At 42.9% G+C, this 24296-nt stretch overlaps 1 pseudogene; it reads left to right on the forward strand.

The window, feature by feature from the left end:
- The first annotated feature begins 378 nt into the window (after positions 1 to 378).
- On the forward strand, positions 379 to 9946 carry LOC109575171 (S-phase kinase-associated protein 2 pseudogene; annotated as a pseudogene).
- The last annotated feature ends 14350 nt before the right edge of the window (positions 9947 to 24296 follow it).

A 24296-nucleotide genomic window follows, 5' to 3' on the forward strand; every position in this document is an offset into this window, starting at 1 on the left:
GGAGATTCTCAATAAGAAGATAAAGGAATTAGAAAGAAAAGAAAAAAATTATGCTTAGTCATAGATGGCCTGATCATGTAAGAGGAATCCAGAGAAAACAGCTCTTTTCCTTGACTTGGTAAGTACGCTTGGCCCCATCCAATCTCCCTTGTCTGGCCCCTGGGCCCAGGCTTCCAGATCAGTTGCTTTCTGGAATGCCATCACGATGAGGAAAAGGAGGTGATGAACCGTGCTCTGATTTGGAAATCTTTTGCATGATGTAACCTGCATCACCTGCAGTCACATGTCTTTGGACAAAGCTTGTGACACAGCCACTCCTGGGTTCAACAGGGTAGGGTATGTCATCCTCCTCCAGGGAAGGGCACGGTGGAGGGGGACATGATGATGTTGCCTGTCCTAAGAGTGAAAGGCAAACGAGTGGAGGACAGAGAAAGAAGCTGGGAGAGGTACAGGTGTGGTGGCAGGTTACAAGAAACCAGGATTGCAGAAGAAAAGAAGCAAGTGAAAGCTTCCAGTGCAGAGTTCCCAAAAGAGCAGGTAGGTCTCATCTTCATCTTTATAGTATTTGTTTGCTTTGCTATAACCTACTCCTAATTCTGGAACATCTAAGTCCAACACATACTTAAAATGCTTTGTGTGTTTTTGCAGGAAATCAGGAAGAGGAGATGAATTTCATACTTGTGCACAACGCAGGGAAGAGACCAGCCATGGGAGGAAGAAACCCATGAGAACAGAAGTTGAGCAAAAGCAGAAAACTAGAGAGGGACATGACTGAGAATTTATGCCCCTGGGAGTTCTCAGAAATCTAGAGAGGGGCATTGGAATTCCCATGGATATGGAATTAGAAGCTTGAACTAATTTCTCTACATCTCAGCCTTCTTGGCTAAGATCCAGGCTACATCTATGACAAGCGTGCATTTCTTAAATTGTAAACTAATTAGCAAATATTATGGTTGTTTTAAGAACTCCAGGCATGGCCGTCAGGTGTGAGACAGCTAAAGCCGGGCAGGTACATGGAGGAATGGTGTTCTTCTGAGTTCTTCTTAGTGTTGCCACAAAGTTACTCAGGAGATCATTAAATATTTTTAACCCCTGTGTATTGCAAAGAGTTGGATTTTTTTTTTTAGCTAATAAAGGCAATGGAATTAATAAATATAACCCAAAATTTTACTTCAAATCTCAGAGACATAATTTTTAATGTTAAATATAAGCAATCCTCTAAGAAAAAAAAAAGGCTCAAGATAAAGATTTAACCCAGAGGCAACATCACTGTCAGGTATCACCCCCACACAGGGACTTCAGTCAGTTCCACGACATCAGCAAGAACTGTATACCAATGCATACACTGAAATGAGAGCGTTTAAAATGTGTTGGCACATAAACCAATGCAAATGAGAATGCACAAGTCTACACAAAGTCTTTGCCATCTAGAGCTGGTGCAGATGGTGACTGATGCCACAAAATTAAAAGATGTTCACTCCTTGGAAAGAAAGTTATGATGAACCTAGACAGCGTAGCTGGAGAAGGCAATGGCACCCCACTCCAGTGCTCTTGCTTGGAACATACTATGGACGGAGGAGCCTGGTGGGCTGCAATCCATGGGGTCGCTAAGAGTCAGACACGACTTCACTTTCACTTTTCACTTTCATGCATTGGAGAAGGAAATGGCAACCCACTCCAGTGTTCTTGCCTGGAGAATCCCAGGGATGGGGGAGCCTGGTGGGCTGCCGTCTATGGGGTCGCACAGAGTCGGACATGACTGAAGTGACTTAGCAGCAGCAGCAGCAGCAGACAGCGTAGTAAAAACCAGAGACATCACTTTGCTGACAAAGGTCTGTATAGTCAAAGCTATGGTTTTCCCAGTAGTCGTGTACAGATGTGAGAGTTGGACCAAAAAGAAGGCTGAGTGCCACAGAATTGATGCTTTTGAGTTGTGGTGCTAGAGAAAATTCTTAAGAGACCCTTGGACACAAGGAGATCAAACCAGTCAATCCTAAAGGAAATCAACCCTAAACATTAATTGGAAAGACTGATGCTGAAGCTCCAATACTTTGGCCACCTGATGGGAAGAACTGACTCACTGGAAAAGACCCTAATGATGGGAAAGATTGAACGCAGGAGGTGAAGGGGGTGACAGAGGATGAAATTGTTGGATGGCATCATCGACTCAATGGACATGAGTTTGGGCAAACTCAGGGAGGTAGTGGAGGACAGGAAAGCCTGGTGTGCTGCAGTACATGGGTTCTCAAAGAGTCAAACCTGACTTAGTGACTGGACAATAAGTGAGAAATCAAGCCAACAAGTCTCAAAATGAAATGTGAGGAAATTAAATTTTGCATGGGGCCACCAAGAGACCCCTCCTCTGAATTTGGAAGTTCAACATGTGCCATGTGCCAATGATGCATTTGACATTGCGTATCTGTGTGCACCCTTCTGTCAACATACAGACACAGCCTTAGAGCAGGTAAATACCATGTCCTCATCTGTTAGTATTCAGTCAGTGGTTTCAGTTCAGTTCAGTTCAGTCGCTCAGTTGTGTCCAACTCTTTGCAACCCCATGAACTGCAGCATGCCAGACCTCCCTGTCCATCATCAACTCCTGGAGTTTACCCAAACTCATGTCCATTGAGTTGGTGATGCCATCTAACCATCTCATCTTCTGTCATCCCCTTCTCCTGCCTTCAATCTTTCCTAGCATCAGGGTCTTTTCAAATGAGTCAGCTCTTCGCATCAGGTGGCCAAAATACTGGAGTTTCAGCTTCATCATCAGTCCTTCCAATGAACACCCAGGACTGATCTCCTTTAGGATGGACTGGTTGGATCTCCTTGCAGTCCAGGGGACTCTCAAGAGTCTTCTCCAACACCACAGTTCAAAAGCATCAATTCTTCTGCACTCAGCTTTCTTTATAGTCCAACTCTCACATCCATACATGACTAATGGAAAAACCATAGCCTTGACCTTTGTTGACAAAGTAATGTCTCTGCTTTTTAATATGCTATCTAGGTGGGACATAACTTTCCTTCCAAGGAGTAAGCTTCTTTTAATTTCATGGCTGCAATCACCATCTTCAGTGATTTTGGAACCCCCAAAAATAAAGTCAGCCACTGTTTCCACTGTTTCCCCATCTATTTGCCATGAAGTGATGGGACCAGGCGCTATGATCTTCGTTTTCTGAATGTTGAGTTTTAAGCCAGCTTTTTCACTCTCCTCTTTCACTTTCATCAAGAGGCTCTTTAGTTCTTCACTTTCTGCCATAAGGGTGGTGTCATCTGCATATCTGTGGTTATTGATATTTCTCCCGGCAATCTTGATTCCAGCTTGTGCTTCTTCCAGTCCAGCGTTTCTCATGATGTACTCTGCATATAAGTTAAATAAGCAGGGTGACAATATACAACCTTGACGTACTCCTTTTCCTATTTGGAACCAGTCTGTTGTTCCATGGCCAGTTCTAACTGTTGCTTCCTGACCTGCATACAACGGTTTGAGTTTCCTCAAAGATAAACTTTATTGATACATTGAGGATTTGAGAATAGATGGTTTACTTAGGAGGTGATTCCAATATGCATTCATATGAGGGAGGAAGTGAGATAGGAGAGAAAAAGTAGCCAATATGCAGTGTGTCAGAAAGCAAAAAAAAAAAAACTCTATTGAGATAAGGAGATAGTTGGAGCATAATCCTAACCCAGAAACACGGAGCTGATGTAGAATACTTGTGTCAAGAGTATAAGCAGAAGGGGCAAGGGAGCTGGGATATTGCTACCCCAACTGCCTTCGACCATTCATTACATGCTCCTGGAGGCAGAGGACTAATTTTCCAGTACTTCCTCCTTGCTGCAGGCTCTGCCACCTCCAAAGCCCTCAGGCAGAGAGATGCAGAGACTGGCATAAATCAGCCATGGTGGACCATGATGTCCTGAACAAAAGAGACACAGTTGGGGTGCTGACAGCCACCTCTGCTTCCACTGCACCTCTTGTCTTCCAAACAGTCTGTTTGTCTGGTCCTTTATGTTCTAGTATGTCTTGCTGACTTTTATGCAGATTTTGACAAGGGCTAGGAAACCACAATGGTGGGGTCTTGTTCCCCCAGCTTATGTCTTTCATCCTCTGCTCTGCACTGTCTTGTTTCAAGAACTAACATCAGGTGCCTACCAACCAACAGGGTCTGAAGCAGGTGCCACAGAATAACCAAGACAGAAGCTGTAAGTGATCAAAGTGTTTCCCCTCCTGATCCACAAGGAGGAAGATGCCGCTGTAATTAGCCCCACCGTAGAACAACTGTCAGCCAGCCAGCTGCTTCATTCTGCCAATGTCGTCTCCACCCTTATTCTGAGATGCTCACTCCCTGCAAGAGAAGAGCCCCATCTGCTCTCTAGAAAAGCCTCATCAGAGACCTTCAGATGTAAATAAAGCCTTGGCTGAAGCAAGCCCCACTCAGAATAGTAAGTATCGAAGAAGCAGATCTACACGGCTCTGTCTTCTCAGCAAGTAAACTGCTGCTACAGTGCCCACCACACCAGCCCTTAGTTATCTCAGGGCAACACAGAAGCCAGAAAGCCCCAGTCATGAACTTTTATGGTGGATGTTTTCCAAGTGGCTGACCATGCCCCACCCCACTCTTCAGAGCTGGCAAGTGATACACCCAGAACTTGCAAAGCATTTGAAAAGTGGAAGGTGGTCACGATCCATCTAAGACAGTGATTCTCAACCAGGGGTGTTTTTGCTCCTCCCTGGGGCTTCCCACGTGTCACAGTGGTAAAAAAATCCACCTGCCAATGCAGGAGATTTGGGTTGAAACCATGGGTCAGGAAGATCCCCTGGAGGAGGAAATGGCAATGCACTCCAGTATTCTTGCCTGGAAATCCCATGGACAGAGGAGCCTGGTGGGCTACAGTCCAGGGAGTTGCAGAGAGTGAGACATGACTGAGTGACTGGGAACACAGGCACCCACCAGGAGACACTTGGAAATGGAGATGTCTGGAGAAACAGATGATAGTGGCATCTAGCAGGCAAAAGCCATGAAAGCTGCTGAGTATTCCCCCAAAGACCTTCTGTCCACACAGCAGACATCTGAGGGTCTGGCTAAGAAGATTCTGGGAACAGGCTTGGGTTCTCTGTTCTCTGACACTGACAGCTGGAGCACCATTGCTGGTGTCCCGGCCACCTGGCCATGGTGAGACGGAGGCTTCTCTGTTTGCTGGCTGACATGGTAGACAAGTTCCATGTTGGAATACCGCTTCCCCACAGCAGGGTCATCTCTATGCTTGGGGTTAGAATGAACAATCTGAAAGTTTGGGAACTGAAATCTGGGGATGGTTGACTTGGGACTGTCCTGGTTTTCTTTTTTTATCTTTTTTTTATTGGAGGATAATTGCTTTACAATGTTGTGCTGGTTTCTGCTATACAGCAATGTGTAAATCAGTTGTGTGTGTGTGTGTGTGTGTGTGCTCAGTCACTCAGTCATGTCCAACTCTTTGCAGCACCATGGACTGTAACCCACCAGGCTTCTCTGTCCATGGAATTTTTCAGGCACAAATACAGAAGTGGGTTGCCATTTCCTCCTCCAAGGGATCTTCCTGACCCAAGGATTGAAATTGCATCTCTTTCATCTCTTGCTTTGGCAGACAGGTTCTTTACCACTAGCACCACCTGATAATCAGGTATATGTATACATAGATCCCCTCCCTCTCGAGCCTCCCTCCCACCCCCACCCCACCTCTGTAGGTTGTCCTAGTTTTAAAAATGAAAGTCCTGCACCCTAGGAAGACCCCCAGGAGGGTGTCCCACCTACCTGGGTGAGTGAGGTGGAAGCAGCTGGAGAAAGGAGAGCAGAGCGGAGTTGTTGTCTTTGCTCTTCACTCTGGTTCACTCGGGACAGCCTGTTTCTTCCTGAGAGGGAGAGTTGCTTCTTGGGTTTGGGTCTGGAAGTCCATCTAGGAAACTCAGACTCGATAGTTTCATGCCACGTTCTTAGGTTCAACAGGCCTCCTCAGAGCATTGCAACATACATCCCACTCCTGGCCAGGGGTACAGAAGACACTAGACCACGGCTCCTCACCTCTGGGTCTGGTGATGTGCGAAAATACAGAGACAGTGCCATGCAGCAAGAGTTTTGACAGAGGCCTGGGCTGTGAAGGAGATGAAAGAGGCAGTCAGGAAAGGTTTCCTGAAGGAGTTGGTGCCTGAAAATGTGGGTTTAAGGGACAGAGAAATTTGCCAGATAGAAAGGGAGGTTTAAGGAAATATTTTCCTGCTGACGAAACAAGAAGATAAAAACATTGAGAAGCCTTGGTGATGCTTAAGAGTGGAGAGAAGTGTAATTCTCTTTGGCCATGAAATGAAAGTACATCTGTATATTTAGAATGTGGGTGCCGGGGTCCAGCCCCGGTGGATCCAGGGAATTCGAAGCGGGGACGGCATCGGCAAGGATCAGGAAACAATTGCTTAATTAAACGTTAATTAAGGATATAAAGAGTAATAGAATGAGGATAGCTCAGTGAGGAAATTCAGTGGAGAAAAGAGGCTGAAATAAGGATAGCTCAGTGAGGAAATTCAGTGGAGAAAAGAGGCTGAATAATTCAGCCAGAAGGTAAGAGAAAGAACGACAAGGCGAGACCAAGTTTCGGTGAACAAGGCCCGCACTTTTTTCCAAAGTAGTTTTTATACCTTAAGTTATGCATAGAGGATAATGGGGGAAGAGGTAGAGTCATGCAGTAAGCCAGGCTTTCTTCCTGCAAACTTATCATATGCAAAAGTTTAGGTGATTTGCATCATCTTCTGGCCCTGAGGCCTTTTTCTCTAAAGGTGATTATTCTAAAGTCAGGCGCCAGCCTCCAAAAAGCATTAGATAAAGTTGCATTCCTACAGAGCAAAGGTGTGGTGGGCTATAACAAGAAAAAGAATTAACTCAAGGGTCCCAGGTTACAAACATTAAAGCTACTACTTACACCAATTATATTAATCAATACACTGCCAGGGACACAGCAGATAAGGGATATGGAAACTTAGCAGCAAACATTGGCCCAACAAGTGAAAATCCCTTCACCAATACAATTTCTAATCAATCTTTTAACTGCTCAAAGGAATCTGTATTTAGACAGTTTAGAACATCTCATGCCTCTCAGTTTGGAGGCTCTGAGCAATCACATGTGGCCAGAAAAACCTATTCAGGCAGGCTAGAGGACTTCCAAGGGAGTTTGTAGGTTGAAACACTGTCACACCCAGGAATTATTAACTGGAGCTGTAAGCTAACTCTTTTTTCAGAGAGGTAGTGGGGGACAGCCCCCCCCCCCCCCGCCCCCCCCGCCGCCGTAAAGTCAGAGGTGTAGGTGAAAGCACAAAGCAGAAAGTAGGCAGACTCTGGTTTTGGGGGTAGATTGCTCGAGAATTTCCAGGGAGACTCCTGAGGCTTGATCCCGCCTTTGCGTATGCCAAGCCTCCTTCCTCATGACCTTTGCCAGGGGCGGAGCTCGCTCCCCGCATGTGGGCTTACAAGTTTTTCAGATGGATCTTCAGCTACTGCCCCATTTTTCTTTTTCATAACCTCCACTTTAGGGTAGCGAAACAGAGATTATTATTCCAGTTAACGTTTGGGGGAGCTGGCCCCACAGATTTAAGCAATGTGTGCAGCTCACATGTCTAGTTAAAGTCTCCAGGGCTTTTTTCTTTTTTTTTAGTTTTGATAATCTTATAAATGATTTTAATTTTACCATAAGCATGCATTTCTTTTGTAAAACAAAATAAGGCAAATAAACTGCAATGTGAAATCTAGAAAAAATGGTATAGACGATCTTTCCTGCAAAGCAGAAATAGAGACTCAGACGTGGAGAACAAACATATGGACACTAAGTGGGAAGAGAGGGCTGGGATGAATTAGGAGGTTGGGATTGACAGGTACACTACTATGTAAAAAAATATATAACTAATGAGAACCTACTGTATAGCTCAGGGAACTCTACTCCATGCTCTGTCGTGACCTGAATAGGAAGGAAATCCAAAATAGAGGGGATGTATGTATACATATAGCTGCTTCACTTTGCTGCACAGAAGGTCTCCAAGTTTTGACCTTGAGGGAGGCTGCTGAGGGCAATGTGGATCTCCTGGACTTTGGAACTAGAAAGACCTTGCAGGATTTCTTGACTTATTAACTCCATGAACTAAAGCAAAATTCTGAGTCACAGTTCTCTCTTGGAAATCCAAAACAGAGGGGACATATGTATACATATGGCTGATTCACTTTGCTGCACAGCAGAAACTAACACAACATTGTAAAGCAACTATACTCCAATAAAAAGAGAGAGAGAGAAACCAAAAAACAAAATGATCTCTATAAATTTGAGTTTTTAATTGTGAATTTCAAAGGATAAGTTTGTTGTCAGACTGAGGTTTTGCACTGTTAAGATCTTTTTTGTGGTTTTGCTTGCTTGTGTTTCTACAACTTGATTCTCAGTGTGCTCAAACTAATTAAACGACCTTTCTTCAAGGATGAGAAAGCCGACATGCTTTTGAGGGGATGCTAATTACACTTGATATCTCCTTTAATAATATGAGATTAAAAAGAACTGAAAGTGAGGTTTTTAAGTGCACAAGACAACCATGGTGATGACACACCCATCTAGACCAGATCTATAGACTTGTTTACTTGGATCCTATCTTTGTGGGGTGTTTATATATATATATATATTGAAACCAAGGAGCAGAAGATGTTATCAGTGATGAGCCATTTCAAATTGGATCATGTTTTTCTACAGGTATATTGGGCTGGGGTTTGCTTATGTGCCCTGCAGTGTTCCACTCCTATGCCATCTCATCTGCACCAGACTCTTGCCCTAAAATTTTCCATTTTAGTCTCAATCTGTATTCATGCTTTGCTCCGAATACAAACTGAATTCTAGGCCTTTCTTTTAAAAGCCCTGGAGTAGTATGTATTCTCTATAACTGGACAATTTTTTGCAGCTGTGTTCCTCTGTATTTTTGTCCCGAAGGGTGGTTGCCTTCCGTTGTCCACAATCATTTATGGACCAACCGTTAGTTGAACATTTCAACCCTTTTCGTCTACAGCACCTGGACCTGTCGAACTCTGTGATCGATGTGTCTACCCTGCAAGGTCTTCTGTCTCACTGCTCCAAGTTGCAGAATCTCAGCCTGGAAGGCCTCCGACTTTCAGATCCCATTGTTGATAATCTTGCTCAGAACACACATTTACTGCAACTAAACATTTCTGGGTGTTCTGGATTCTCTGAATCTGCCCTGAAGACTTCGCTGAGCAGTTCTTCCAGATTGGATGAATTGAACCTCTATGATTTCACTGAAAAGCATGTACAGGTAGCTGTTGCACATGTATCAGAGACCATCACCCAGCTGAATCTCAGCGAGTACCGAAAGAATCTGCAGAGATCAGGTGTCTCTACCTTAGTTGGAAGATGTCCCAATCTTGTCCACCTAGACTTAAGCAATTGTGTCATGCTGAAAAATTACTGCTTTCCAGAATTTTACCAACTCAACTATCTCCAACACCTATCACTCAGTCGATGCTACGACATAATACCTGAAACTTTACTTGAACTTGGAGAAATTCCCACATTAAAAACACTACAAGTCTTTGGAATTGTGGCAGACGGTACCCTTCAACTGTTAAAGGAAGCCCCCCCTCATCTACAGATTAATTGTTCCCATTTCACCACCATCACCAGGCCGACCATTGGCAACAGAAGAACCAAGAGATATGGGGCATCAAATGCCGACTGTCACTGGAGAAGCCCAGTTGTCTATGAAGCCTCTATTGCAAGATGGTGTCTCCTCTTTTCTTTGAACAGGGAAAGTAAGCAGGAAGCCCAATTGTGGAGAGCTCAGCTATTTTTATTCTTGGTTTTCTGTTGCCTTCCTTCTACAAGTATATTAGAGAACCATTGGAGACAGAAAACTATGAAGTGTTGCTTTTTAGACATGACTATGAAAGCTTTTTATCACTGCTATACCCTTAACAGCCTAAGCTCTATGCTTTTTGAAATTTTAGGGAGAATGAGCCTATGATTTCAGGATACCTTAAATAGCAAAATTTGAACCACGTCTTCCAAGGGCCATTCTTCATAATCTATTTAGAATCAAGCTTAAAAATCACCACCAGCATATCATTATCGTAGCCTATATGGCAACTGAACATTCTTCTATTTAATGTTTCAGCACTGCTTTATTATAAGACATAGGTTGCAAAAAATAATAAGCTATTTGTATTGTAAGCTGAAAAGAATGAGAATCATAGAGTAGATCTGTGCAATCTCTTCTGAGGATGGCAAGAAAAATAGACATTTCAACTGCACCTTTAGATTCGCAATCAGGTTGATGGAAACAAATAGCCCCAGGTCATTCACCTTAAAACCTAAATAAGGAAACAAACAATTGGCCAACCAGAGGTGTAGAATTGGTATAGAATTTAAAGGCTCAAGAGACAGTTTTCTATGACAGTTAACCTGGGGTATCCTCTAATGCACATTAATGAAGTCCCCTTTATGTACAGTTGGGAAGGTCCCCTGGAGGAGGAAATGGCAACCCACTCCAGTAGTTTTGCCTAGAGAATCCCATGGACAGAGGAGCCTGAAGGGCTACAGTCCATGGGGTCACAAAAAGTCACACACGACTGAGCGACTAATACTTAATACTTCCTCTGTATTAATACCCATCTCGACCCATGAGGGAGAATTTATAGCCCTTGGAAGGAAAAAAATCTCTTACTTCTGGTCAGTTCTAAAAACTTGATCCCCTAGTTGCTCAATCCCAGGCCTGCCTGGGAACACTGTTAACCAGTCTTTTGGCCAGTATGGTCAGAACAGGAAGGTTTAATCATTCATGCCTGTGGCTTTTGTGTTACCACAGCAACCATTTTGTATGTCAATCATCTGTCAACATCTCTCTCCCCTAGAGGTTGCATACTCTTAAGAACACCAATGAGGTGTTCCATTTTTTCATTCCTAGCACCAACACAGAGACCAACACAGAATAGACACTTGGAGTTTGTTGAGTGACTGAGGAAAGGCGTTTGTGTTCAAGAAGATGTACATCATGAAGATGTACCACGTTATTCATCTCTGCATCTTATTGACTAGCATAGCACCTGGCTGGGACACAAACATGAATGCCTTCTGGACCAGGAAGATGGTTAAAATGAATGAAGACCATTTTAGAGTGGTGGGATGTTCAGAGCAGGAGGCCACCTGCCCTTCTAAAAAGGAGAAAGAAGGCATTCTCTGGTGGTCTACTGGCTCAGACTCCTTGCTCCAGGAGGCCCAGGTTTGATCCTTGGTCAGGGAACTTGATCCTGCATGCCTCAACTAAGAGTTCAAAAGCCACAACTAAAAAATCCTGCAAGCTGCATCTAGGACCCTGCAGTCAAATAAATAAATACTTTTTTAAAAAATAAAGAGAAAAATGGCCCTCATCTCCTGCTGATTGTTGGCCCCTAAAAACACAGGCCCACTGTGGCCAAATCATCTTTTTCTTTTTCAAGAAAATAAAGAAATTTCCCTGTACACACACATCCTATCGACTGGTCTGCTCTGTGCCTCCAGCAGATGATCCACAATTCAGTTCAGTTCAGTTCAGTCACTCAGTCATGTCCGACTCTTTGTGACTCCATGGACCACAGCACGCCAGGCCTCCCTGTCCATCACCAACTCCCAGAGTTTACTCAAACTCATCTCCATTGAGTTGGTGATGCCATCCAACCATCTCATCCTCTGCCTTTCCCTTCTCCTCCTGCCTTCAATCTTTCCCAGCATCAGGGTCTTTTCAAATGAGTCAGTTCTTCACAGCAGGTGGCTGTGAGTTGTATTGGAGTTTTGGAGTTTCAGCTTCAACATCAGTACTTCCAAAGGATACTCCGGACTGATCTCCTTTAGGATGGGCTGGTTGGATCTCCTTGTTGTCCAAGGGACTCTCAAGAGTCTTCTCCAACACCACAGTTCAGAAGCATCAATTCTTCTGCTCTCAGCTTTCTTTATAGTCCAACTCTCACATCCATACATGACTACTGGAAAAACCATAGCCTTGACTAGACAGACCTTTGTTGGCAAAGTAATGTCTCTGCTTTTGAATATGCTATCTAGGTTGATCATAACTTTCCTTCCAAGGAGTAAGCGTCTTTTAATTTCATGGCTGCAGTTACCATCTGCAGTGATTTTGGAGCCCCCAAAAATAAAGTCAGCCACTGTTTCCACTGTTTCCCCATCTATTTGCCATGAAGTGATGGGACCAGATGCCATGATCTTAGTTTTTGAATGTTGAGTTTTAAGCCAATGTTTTCACTTTCCTCTTTCACTTTCATCAAGAGGCTCTTTAGTTCTTCTTCACTTTCTGCCATAAGGGTGGTGTTATCTAAAACATATCTGAGGTTATTGGTATTTCTCCCGGCAATCTTGATTCCAGCTTGTGATTCATCCAGCCCAGCATTTCTCATGATGTACTCTGCATATAAGTTAAATAAACAAGGTGACAATATACAGCCTTGACATACTCCTTTCCTGATTTGGAACCAGTCTGTTGTTCCATGTCCAGTTCTAGCTGTTGCTTCCTGACCTGCATACAGATATCTCAAGAGGCAGGTCAGATGGTCTGGTATTCCCATCTCCTGAAGATTTTTCCACAGTTTGTGGTGATCCACACAGTCAAAGGCTTTGGCATAGTCAATAAAGCAGAAGTAAATGTTTTTCTGGTACTCTCTTGCTTTTTTGATGATCCAGTAGATGTTGGCAATTTGATCTCTGGTTCTGCTGCCTTTTCTAAAACCAGCTTGAACATCTGGAAGTTCACGGTTCATGTATTGCTGAAGCCTGGCTTGGAGAATTTTGAGCATTACTTTACTAGCATGTGAGATGAGTGCAATTGAGCGGTAGTTTGAACATTCTTTGACATTGCTTTTCTTTGGGATTGGAATGAAAACTGACCTTTTCCAGTCCTGTGACCACTGCTGAGTTTTCCAAATTTGCTGGCCTATTGAGTGCAACACTTTCACAGCATCATCTTTTAGGATTTGAAATAGCTCCACTGGAATTCCATCACCTCCACTAGCTTTGTTCATAGTGATGCTTCCTAAGGCCCACTTGACTTCACACTCCAGGATGTCTGGCTCTAGGTGAGTGATCACACCATCATGATTATCTGGGTCGTGAAGATCTTTTGTTGTACAGATTTTCTGTGTATTCCTGCCACCTCTTTTTAATATCTCCTGCTTCTGTTAGGTCCATACCATTTCTGTCCTTTATTGAGCCCAACTTTGCATGAAATGTTCCCTGGGTATCTCTAGTCTTTCCCATTCTGTTGTTTTCCTCTATTTCTCTGCACTTATCACTGAGGAAGGCTTTATTATCTCTCCATCCACAATTGGCCAATGACTAAGAGGCAAGGATCCCAGGTGCTATGTCATCCCAGCTTAAACGGTGACTTGGTCCTGGGACCACCCCTCCAACCCCTGCCCTGAGCTGCCTGCATTTCCACAGAGTTTGCCCTGGCTCCAGAAGCGTGGACTCCAGGGGGTTCCCATCTCTCTTCCCCTCTCTCAGAGTCTATGAGTAGTTTACATCATTGTTCTAATCCAGGATCTAACACCCGGGCTTCTAGTCCCTTAAGACCAGCTGCAGCTTTATAAGCTAGCAGGCTATATTTCAAAGCTGGTTCCTGAAGTTAAAGCGTATCTTTTGCATCAGGACATATGTCTACTGTATCCATTTGTGAAGCCCTCATTCCAGTGGATGGGCCCTTGCTCACTATCCACCAACAGCCTTGTTTGTGGTGGTTGTTGTTGTTGTTCAGTTGCTAAGTCATGTCTGACTTTTTGTACCACATGGACTGCAGCACACATACCAGGCCTTCCTATTCCTCACTGTCTCCAGGAGTTTGCCCAAGTTCATGTCCATCGAGTTGGCGATGCCATCCTACCATCTCATCCTTTGCCACCCTCGTCTCCTGCCCTCAGTCTTTCCCAACATTAGGGTCTTTTCCAATGAGATGGCCGTTTGCATCAGGTGGCCAAAGTATGGGGCTTCGGGCTCAGCACCACTCCTTTTAATGAATATTGAGGGTTTATCTGTGTGTTAGGTGGGCCCAGTTGTAAGATGAATGTGTGTGTTCACTGTTGGCAAGTTGATGCCTCAAAGACCCCCTTGTGCTCTGAGACACAAAATCTCTCTCTTATTAAAGCCGAGAGCAGACCTCTTCATGTCACAAGCATTCCGAAGGAATCAGAAGCTACTGATGTGTATCAGCAATTTAAATGGTTTTGTCTATAGGCATTAAGTTGCAATTATCTGCATTAAATTCATTAACTATTGTACCACCTAATTATCCCATGTTTGCGAAGGTTTGAAAATTCAGTCTTTCCCTTCCTAAGCAAAATCATTTTGCACGGGCTGTGTATCTGTCTCCATGCCTCGCCAATGCTTCCAGGTGACAGGCATGCCGGGTCATGGCAGAATGGCCTTGGAAGCTCAGGAACTGACTCAACCTGAACAGGGGAGAATCAATTAAAGGAAGGCAGCCTGGGGTCCAGAGACACCAGAGGGGCTGTACCATCCCGGCTCTTGCCTTCAGATCAAGCCCAGCTTCCCTCTTCCCTGGACACTTGATACATTTAAGCCTGGCTACCACCCCAGCAGTCCCATGTGCTGTGAGGACCTTCACATCAGAAGTAAAGACCTATGAGTAACCTTCACAGGGTATGGAAAAATGATTGGGAAAGTCTATATGCCCAGCTGTTCATTTTTTAAAAAAATCATTAATGGCAGTAAGGATGTCTAGAATATAGTAATAACAGAACTGGAGAAAATAGAACTGACTGTTGAAAATTAATTTAACTTGAATAAATTTGTAGTCCACAAATAAGCTACAGATAACTAAAACAGGGGGAGGGGGAGGGAAGGTGAAGTAAAATAAAGTAGCATCAAAACCCAGATTTTTACCAATGAAGAAAGGGCTGAGAAAGGACAAAGAGAAAGAAGCCAAACCTGTAAAAATCTTTCATCAGCTCTGAAGGGGAGTTAAAAGTTGTGCTTGTTTAGAAAGATTAAAAAAGATGATTGTAGCTTTAAGAAGGTTCACGGAATGTCTCATTCATTGATTGTAAATGAGTTTTTAAGAATCAGAGAGTTACTTTTTAAAATTCTATAAGACAGAAAATGAAGGACAATTATTCATCAAAACACACATCAAAACTCAAAAGGAGGACAAGTAGACATAAAGTGGGATGACAGATGGTAAACACAGTGTGGTGTTTATAAAAATGAATGTAAGTAGAGACTTCCCTGGTGGTCCAGTGATTAGCCATCCTTCCAATGTAGGGGGCATGGGTTCAATCCCTAGTTGGGGAACTAAGATTCTACATGTGTTGTGGCATGGCAAAAAAAAAAAAAAAAGTAAGTGGCCTATCAAGCTATTTAAGTGTTTTTCCCCCACCTCTTTTTGGCCCTGCTACTTGGCTTGTGGGACCTTAGTCCCCTGATCAGCAACTGAACCCAGGCCACGGCAGAGTGCAGGGTCCTAACCACAGGACTGCCAGGGAATTCTCTGCTGCTGCTAAGTCACTTCAGTTGTGTCCGATTCTGTGCGATCTCAGAGATGGCAGCCCACCAGGCTCCCCTGTCCCTGGGATTCTCCAGGCAAGAACACTGGAGTGGCTTGCCATTTCCTTCTCCAATGCATGAAAGTGAAAAGTGAAAGTGAAGTCGCTCAGGTTGTCTACTTAAAAGTTATACAGTCGTGTCCGACTCCTAGCGACCCCGTGGACTGCAGTCTACCAGGCTCCCCCGTCCATGGGATTTTCCAGGCAAGAGTACTGGAGTGAGGTGCCATTGCCTTTTCCAGGGAATTCTCTAAAGGTTGTATTTGTTTAAAGGTTTCTGTTAAGTTGCCCATAAGATATGTTTCTTCAGCAGAAAGATTCTAAAAGTTAAAAATGAATTCATGGACCAGAATACACCTGTCAAATTCAAACCAAGGAATAGCCAGATTAATTCTGGACAGCACAGTGTTAAGTAGAAGTTTTACCTAAGACTTGCAAGCACATAAAGCAAAAAGCTATAAAAATATGCAAGAAATGAAACAAAGATAGGCTTTTTTGTTTTTGTTGAGAAGAAGAAAGTAATTTAGCATTATCAGTCTATTACAGATCCAAGTAGACAGAGATTAAATAAGGATGTAGAAAAAAATGAGACACAATAAATGCAGTCCATCTAACAGACTTAAACTAAATTTCATAATCCACAAATATGGATTACTTTTTCTTTTGAAGTATATATACCTGGTCTATAAGCAAAAAAAAAATCACATACTAAATCATATCTATAAACACAAGAGCAGAAGTTTTAGAGAGAATACTTTAAGATCACAATGCAGTAAGTTAAAAAATTCAAATAGATATTAAAAAGAAAAAAATACTCAGATATCTAGAAACTAAGAAAAATGATTTACACATTGCTCGGATGGAGAGAAAGTTGAAACCAGGAAAGGGATAGTGAAAAATGGGAGAATGAAAAGTGAGAATGAACTTAGCACTTTTGGAACAGAAAATCACAACAAGAGAAAAATAAAAGAAATAAAACAATACCAGAAAAATTTGAAAGAAAGAAGTGGAATGAGAAGAAAAAAAAAAAAAAAACAAGAAAAGCAGTTAACTGTAGGGTATAAAGCATTCCAACACTGAAGTCAAGTGAACCTGGCTTACTTATCTTCCCTCCAACATACACAGCTCTGTAATCTTGGAACATTTTGTTAATTTCTCTGTGACCCACTTTCCCATGTTTCTCATCTGTAAAATATGGGTAACAGTGCCATTTTTATAGGGTTGTTGTAAAAATTAATTTCAATAATGTCTGATAAAGCTTAAAGCACAATGTCTGGTGGAATACTGATATAGGCTGAATGAATGTTAAGTGGTTGAAGTGGTAGTTACCGTTTATGTAAGAATGGTAGCAGTAATAGCAGTGTTATTGATACTAAAAGCTATGACTTTGAAAGGCAAACAGGACAATCAAACAAAGTCCCTGGTCAACCTCTTAACAATATAAGAAATACAAAATAGATCATTAAAGATGAGAATGAGAATCTAGTAACTGACAGTAAAAGAAAAATTTTAAGTTATGACACTATTACATGTAGTTGTAAGATAATAAATTTATCATCCTTTTCTCCACATCCTCACTAACATTTGTTATTTCTGGTCTTTTTTATAATAACCATTCTGACAAGTGTGAGGTGATAGCTCATTGTGGTTTTGGTTTGCATTTCCCTAACCTAGATAGCATATTGAAAAGCAGAGACATTACTTTGCCAACAAAGTTCCGTCTAGTCAAGGCTATGGTTTTTCCTGTGGTCATGTATGGATGTGAGAGTTGGACTGTGAAGAAAGCTGAGCGCTGAAGAATTGATGCTTTTGAACTGTGGTGTTGGAGAAGACTCTTGAGAGTCCCTTGGACTGCAAGGAGATCCAACCAGTCCATTCTGAAGGAGATCAGCCCTGGGATTTCTTTGGAAGGAATGATGCTAAAACTGAAACTCCAGTACTTTGGCCGCCTCATGCGAAGAGTTAACTCATTGGAAAAGACTCTGATGCTGGGAGGGATTGGGGGCAGGAGGAGAAGGGGACGACAGAGGATGAGATGGCTGGATGGCATCACTGACTCAATGGACGTGAGTTTGAATGAACTCCGGGAGTTGGTGACGGACAGGGAGGCCTGGCGTGCTGCGATTCATGGGGTCACATAGAGTCGGACACGACTGAGCGACTGAACTGAACTGATTAGTGATGTTGGACATCTTTTCACACACCTGCTGGCCATCTTAATGTCTTCTTTGGGGAAATGTCTATGCAGGTCTTCTGCCCATTTTTAACAAAGTTGTTTGGTTTTTTGCTATTGAGTTTTATGAACTATTTACATATTTTGAATATTAACCCTTTATCTGTCACCTCACTTGCAAATATTTTCTTTTATTTCATAGGTTGAATTTTTGTTTTGCTGATGGTTTCCTTTTCTATGCAAAGGCTTATAAGTTTGATTAGGTTCCATTTGTTTATTTTTGCTTTTATTTCCTTTACTTTAGGAGACAGAGCCACAAAAACAGTCCTATGATTTATGTCAAAGGGTGTTCTGCCTACGTTTTCTTCTAGGAGCCTTACATTTAGGTTTTGGTTTTGGTCTTACCTTTAGGTCTTTAATCCATTTTGAGTTGATTTTATATGATATTAGAGAATGTTCTGAAAATGACCGTTTTTGGTATAGTAAAAATGCAAGGAAGTTAAATAAAAAAATTAGAAAATATATGTGTGACACTTCTAAAGACAAAGAATTAACTTCCAAAATAGTTAAAAAGCCTCTACAAATTAGTAAAGAAAAGAAAAAGAGAAGGAAAGAAAAGAGAATGAGCAAAGATAACAACTGGGCAATTCTGAGATATATAATGTACAACATAAAAAAGTAGAAATACCTCTATGCTCTCTAAAAACAGAGAAATTTTTTTCACAGCAGAACCAGGGAAAATATTCTAGAAGTATCCATATCAGTTATATCTCAATGAAGTGATATTTTGGTTTTGACTCTCTCTCTCCCCAATCTCTGCACTGTATCAGGAAATGGAATACGCCTATATCTGTATGTGCTGAGTTGTGTGTGACTTTTGGGATCCCATGGACTGCAGCCCACCAGGCTCCTCTGTCCCATGGGATTCTCCAGGCAAGAAAACTAGAGTGGATTGCCATTTCCTTCCCCAGGGGATCTTCCCAACCCAGAGATCGAACCCTCGTCTGCTTTGTCTCCTGCATTGCAAGGGGATTCTTTACCCGCCAAGCCATATCTGTGTATCTTAACACTAAATGCGCTGAGCACGTAGGGCCACAGTAAATCGGAACTGCTGAACTGAATTATAAATTATACTAGGGGCATGAGTAAAAGTGGTTATTTACAAGAGAGGAAATCCAGCTAGAAAACTGACATATGGAAAAAGATCTGGTCTCCCCAGTGATCAAAAACACTGCAAATTAAAACAGCCAGGCGTTGCCATCTTTCACCTACTTCATTAGCAAGAAGTCAAACAAGATCACAGCCTGGTGGCCTCAAGCAACAGGGCAGCTAGGTTGTGACCACTCTCGCCCCTTCATTGGAACAGAAGTTGCTGAAGATTTACTGTGATGGTTTCAGCACTGCTGTTCCTTTGATTTGCTTACAAAAAGGTGCAGTGAAAACGAGACGTAAGCATCTTGGCTGCTGGAGACCCTGAATGCCCCATCGTTCTCTCCTGCAGTTACCCAAAAACCTCAAAAGGCAGCTTTAATTTCCTCTTGCTGTTCATCTGAGATCTGGTTTCCCAGGCAGCCGAGGCGCTGGGGGAACGCAGGAAAACCCATCCATCAATTTTGTGGCTGCCATAGCATGGCAATTTCGAATCTTGCAATAAAACAAGATTAATGGGCTTGACTTCAGTTGCTCTGACATTTCAGCAATGAGGGCTGTGTTTGCCAGGTTTCTACACCACGTTCCTTCTTGTCTCCGAGCCATTTTGTCATCACCAGCCGGGTCTCTCCCACTCCCTCGGATTCCTGAAGAGAATTGTGGAAAAGGAGCATGTATTGAGAGCTCAGAGGAGGCAAATAGCTCCCATTTTTGCTCATCTTCAAAGGCCAACAGGGATTTCAGTGGGAGATGGACCCTCAGAGCCATGGTTATGGGACCAAGTATTAATTATTTCATTGGTTGAGTGATCATTTCATTTAACAAAATGCACCTACCGTGTATCCAGCACCACGCAGACCCTGGGAGAAGCAGGAGGGGATATACAAAGAATTCCAAGGTGTCTTCTCTCAAGGAGTCTGAGGGTTGCTGGCATAGTTAGAGCTCGGAGACATGGTTCTAAATAAAAGTACAAGGACATAGAGAACAAATGTATGGACACCAAGGGGCAAGTAGGGGAAGGAATTGGGAGATTGGGATAGACATATATGTATATACTACTATGTATAAAATAGATAACTAATGAGAACCTACAGTACTGTATGGGCTTCCCTGGTGGCTCAGATGGTAAAGCATCTGCCTGTAATGAGGGAGACTTGGGTTCGATCCCTGGGTCGGAAAGATCCCCTGGAGAAGGAAATGGTAACCCACTCCAGTACTCTTGTCTGGAAAATCTCATGGACAGAGGAGCCTGGTAGGCTACAGCCCATGGGGTCACAAAGAGTCAGACACGACTGAGCGACTTCACTTTCTTCTTTCTTTACAGTGCGGTACAGGGAACTCTACTCAATGCTCCTTGGTGACCTAAATGGGAAGGAAGTCCTAAAGGGAGGGGATGTATTATAGATATGGCTGATTCATTTTCTTATACAGAGGAAACTACCAAAATGCTGTAAAGCATCTCCAATAAAAATTAATTATAAAAAAAAGTACAAGGAAAGAGCACCTGAGTTAGAGAATTTGAGACATGTTTCTTGGGAAAAGTGGGGCTTGAGCTAGGCTTTATTTTTTTATTTTCTTGGCTGTGCCACAAGGTATGCAGGCTCTTAGTTCCCTGACCAGCGATTGAACCTGTGCCCTCTGCATTGGAAGCACAGTGTCTTAACCACTGGACCACCACGGAAGTCCCTTGAGCTGGACTTTAAAAGAAGTTGAGGGGACGTTCTACAGGGAGGTAAACAGCATGGGGAGTTGCTCGGAAGTGAAAGGCAAGACACAGGCATGATGGGCTTGGAAATGCCTCTATGCCTTTTCATGTCCTGTGTCCTGGTCTGTAAATTTAGCTCAGATACTGAATCCAGCATCCATGAGGAACTCCGCTTTTCCTCCGGAGCCTGTCCTTCTCGGCTCTCCCTTTTCTCTTCTTCTTTCTCCCTCTTCCCCACCTGACTTATGTTGATGTGGTTCTAGTTGTTACACTGCTTTATAGCATTTTTTTAAAATTACTTTATATTCATAGTAAATTACTATTCATACTGCCTTATTCTTATATTGAAATATCCATCTCCTGCAATAGTTATTGAGCAGCATGTATCTGGAACATAGATATTGCTGTTGTTCAGTCCCTAAGTTGTGTCTGACTCTGTAACACCCTGGACTGCAGCACGCCAGGCTTTTCTGTCCTTTACTATCTCATAGAGTTTGCTCAAACTCAAGTCTATTAAGACAGTGATGCCATCCAACCACCTCATCCTCTGCTGCCCCCTTCTCCTTTTGCCCTCAATCTTTTCCAGCATCAGGGTCTTTTCCAATGAGTCAGCTCTTCGCATCAGGTAGCCAAAGTGTTGCAGCTTCAGCTTCAGTCCTTCCAATGAATATTCAATTTTTCCAATGAATATATATACTATTAACATATATGCACACAGACATACATATTTGTATATGTACATCTAATCTGGATATTCATGCAATATCCCAGGAAAGATATAGAAGATGTCAGTGTTGGTAGTTGCCTCTAGAGAGGGGCAGTGAGTGACTGGGGGCAGAGGAAGGAGGGACCCTTTCTTTTAACTCTGATCCCTTTGGTACATTTTTAATTTTTTAGATAAGTGTATACTGCCCACTTAAAAGCAAACAGGGAGGGACTTCCCTGGTGGTCCAGGTTAGGATTCTGTACTGACAATGCAGGGGGCACGGATTCCATCCTTGGGTGGGGAGCTAAGATCCCACAGGCCATGCTGCACAACCAGAAGATTTTTAAAAAAGAAAAGAACTGTTTTTTTAAAATGCAAATGGAAAATTCCTGAAAAGTAGGTCAGAAACTATTTCCTCTAAAACAACTACAAAAAACTATTACAAACAAAAAGCAAACACTCTAAAGAAGAAGTTGATTGGGCAAAAGACAAGATGGAACAATTAACAAGAGAAGAATGGTCAGTCTACAACTAATTGTTCAGTCTCACAAAGAAACAGCCCTTCCCAAACCCAGTTCCTCAACAGAAAGTGCAGGCTGGGCAATGATGTGCTTAGATTCTCTAGCATGGACCTCCAGTGGGAGGAGGTAAAGAGGAAGGGAGGCAGTCAGGAGAGATGGAGGGATGGAAGGGGGTATGTCTGATCTGGCCCTTAGGTGGGAGCACTACATCGGAGACTGGGACAGTTTTCTTCCTTGAGCAGGAAACAGGATCCCAGGCTACATGTTCAGTTTCCCAATCTAAGGCTTATCATCCTTCGCAGTGTTTATCATCACAGCCCCATGCAAATTTCTGTGAATTTTCTTCCCCTTCCCTGTTTTAAAGTAAAGATCTTAATGAGTCAAAGTACAGAGCCTGAGGAAGAGACTCTGTATGAGCTAACTGCCTCATTCAAAAGTTAACTGTTTCTAGACCAGTTGTAATGGCAATAGAAACCACCCAAATGTTCAACAATTACAAGCTGTTGTTTGCTCTCCTCGACTTTTAATATCTCACCTCATTTAATTCCCCCAATAGCCCTATAAGTTAATTTCCACTTTGTAGGTGAAGTCATGGAGGCTCGGAGCATTTAAATAACTTTCTGAACATCTCACATGCCAAAGGTGGGGTGGCCAGGACTTAAAACCAGGCTGCACAGTCCTCTTACATGATGTCCAGATGGAGACCATTTTCTCTCATTCTCACAAGGCCGAGAATAGTGTGGACAAGATGGTCAACTTTATAGTCAGGAATGGGTAGGTCTCACCCCACCTGTCACCCTCTGGACCCCCAGACATGGATGGAGTGAGGAGAAGGAGCCAGGAAAGTTCACTTGCTGACGTGAGCACAGAGATGATTATGGAAACCATCCACCTAAAGTGATACCAAAGAGTTCCTGGATGGATGAAGGACCTTCTGAAATTGTAATAACCAGCTTGAAGGAAGGCAAACTGTTGGGCTATAAGTGGAAGAATCCCCTTGTTCAACCCATTTTTAAACACCACTTGACCAGGCCACAAAGTGGACAAGAAACTCTTGCAGCCAAAAAACTTTTATTGATTAATAAGGAATTTCAGAAAAGTGAAGTTGGATGAGTCACTAGTACTTGTCCATAACTATCCAGAAGTGAGACCTATCTGAAAAGCATCACCCCAGAAAATTAATGGCATCTCTCTTCTGTTAGTCCTTATCTCACTGCTTGATCACTACTTGATCACACCGGCCTTCCTGTCTTCCTTTCTTGCCTCTCTGCATCACTGTCTCAGCGTCCTCACCTGGGATATCTTCTCTGAACACCCCAATTGTTTGTCTGTCTTCTACCTTCTCTAGTGACCAAGCAGCTTGTCCAATCTTTACCCCACTTTGAGTAACTATAACCCCTCCATCCAAGCTCAAATCACCTCCCCCTCCTCCACTTCCACCTCCTCCTTCAATGTCTTTCTTGGGTCAAGAGACCACCAACCCTCCAAGCACCTTAAGAAACAGACTCGACCATTCCTTTCATTCACCTCCAGGGTTTAATCAGTAATCATTTTTTAATTGATCTGCTTTCTCAATATCTCATAAATTTAGCTTCTCTTTTCCATCTCCTTTTATACTACCTTGATGTGGGGTCCCCATATCTTGAACTTAAAAAAAAAAAACTTTATTGGAGTTTAGTTGCTTTACAATGTTGTGTTAGTTTCTGCTGTATAGCAAGTGAATCAGCTATGTGCACGCATGCTCAGTCACTTCAGTCATGTCAACTTTGTGCAACCTTATGAGCTGTAGCCTGCCAGTCTCCTCTGTACATGGGGTTCTCCAGACAAGAATATTAGAGTGGCTTGCCATTTCCTCCTCCAGGGGTTCTTCCTGATCTAGAGCTCAAATCCACCTCTCTTACATCTCCTGCATTGTCAGGCAGGTTCTTTACTACTAGCACCACCTGGGAAACCCTTCCCATTCAGGTCACCTGTGCTATACAGGAGGTTCTTATTAGTAATCCTTTTTTTTTTTCTAATCAATAGTGTAAATGTGTCAGTCCCAATCTCCCAACTCATCCCATCCTCTCTTCCCATCTTGGTTTGTTCTCTACGTCTGTGTCTCTATTTCTGCTTTGCAAATAAGATAATCTATACCATTTTTCTAGATTCCATGCTGGCTCTGATCCCCCTACCCATAGAGGTTAAGCTTTCCCTGACTTCCTGGAAAACACTCTCTCTCCTCAGCTATGTGTTCATAGCTCTTTTTTTCATCAAAAAGAAGAGGGATAACAGTAACAGTAGCCAGCATTTACTGGGTGCTCCTGAGTCATGCACTGGGCTCATAACTACTCTGGTGCATTATTTCAGTGAATCCTCAACACAGTCCTCTGAGCTCACCTACTTTAAAGGCAAAGAAGCCATCATCAACACGTTTATTCTGTATTGCCTGGTTTTT

This window comes from Bos indicus, chromosome 21, assembly GCF_029378745.1.
Source record: "Bos indicus isolate NIAB-ARS_2022 breed Sahiwal x Tharparkar chromosome 21, NIAB-ARS_B.indTharparkar_mat_pri_1.0, whole genome shotgun sequence".
NCBI lineage: Eukaryota > Metazoa > Chordata > Mammalia > Artiodactyla > Bovidae > Bos > Bos indicus.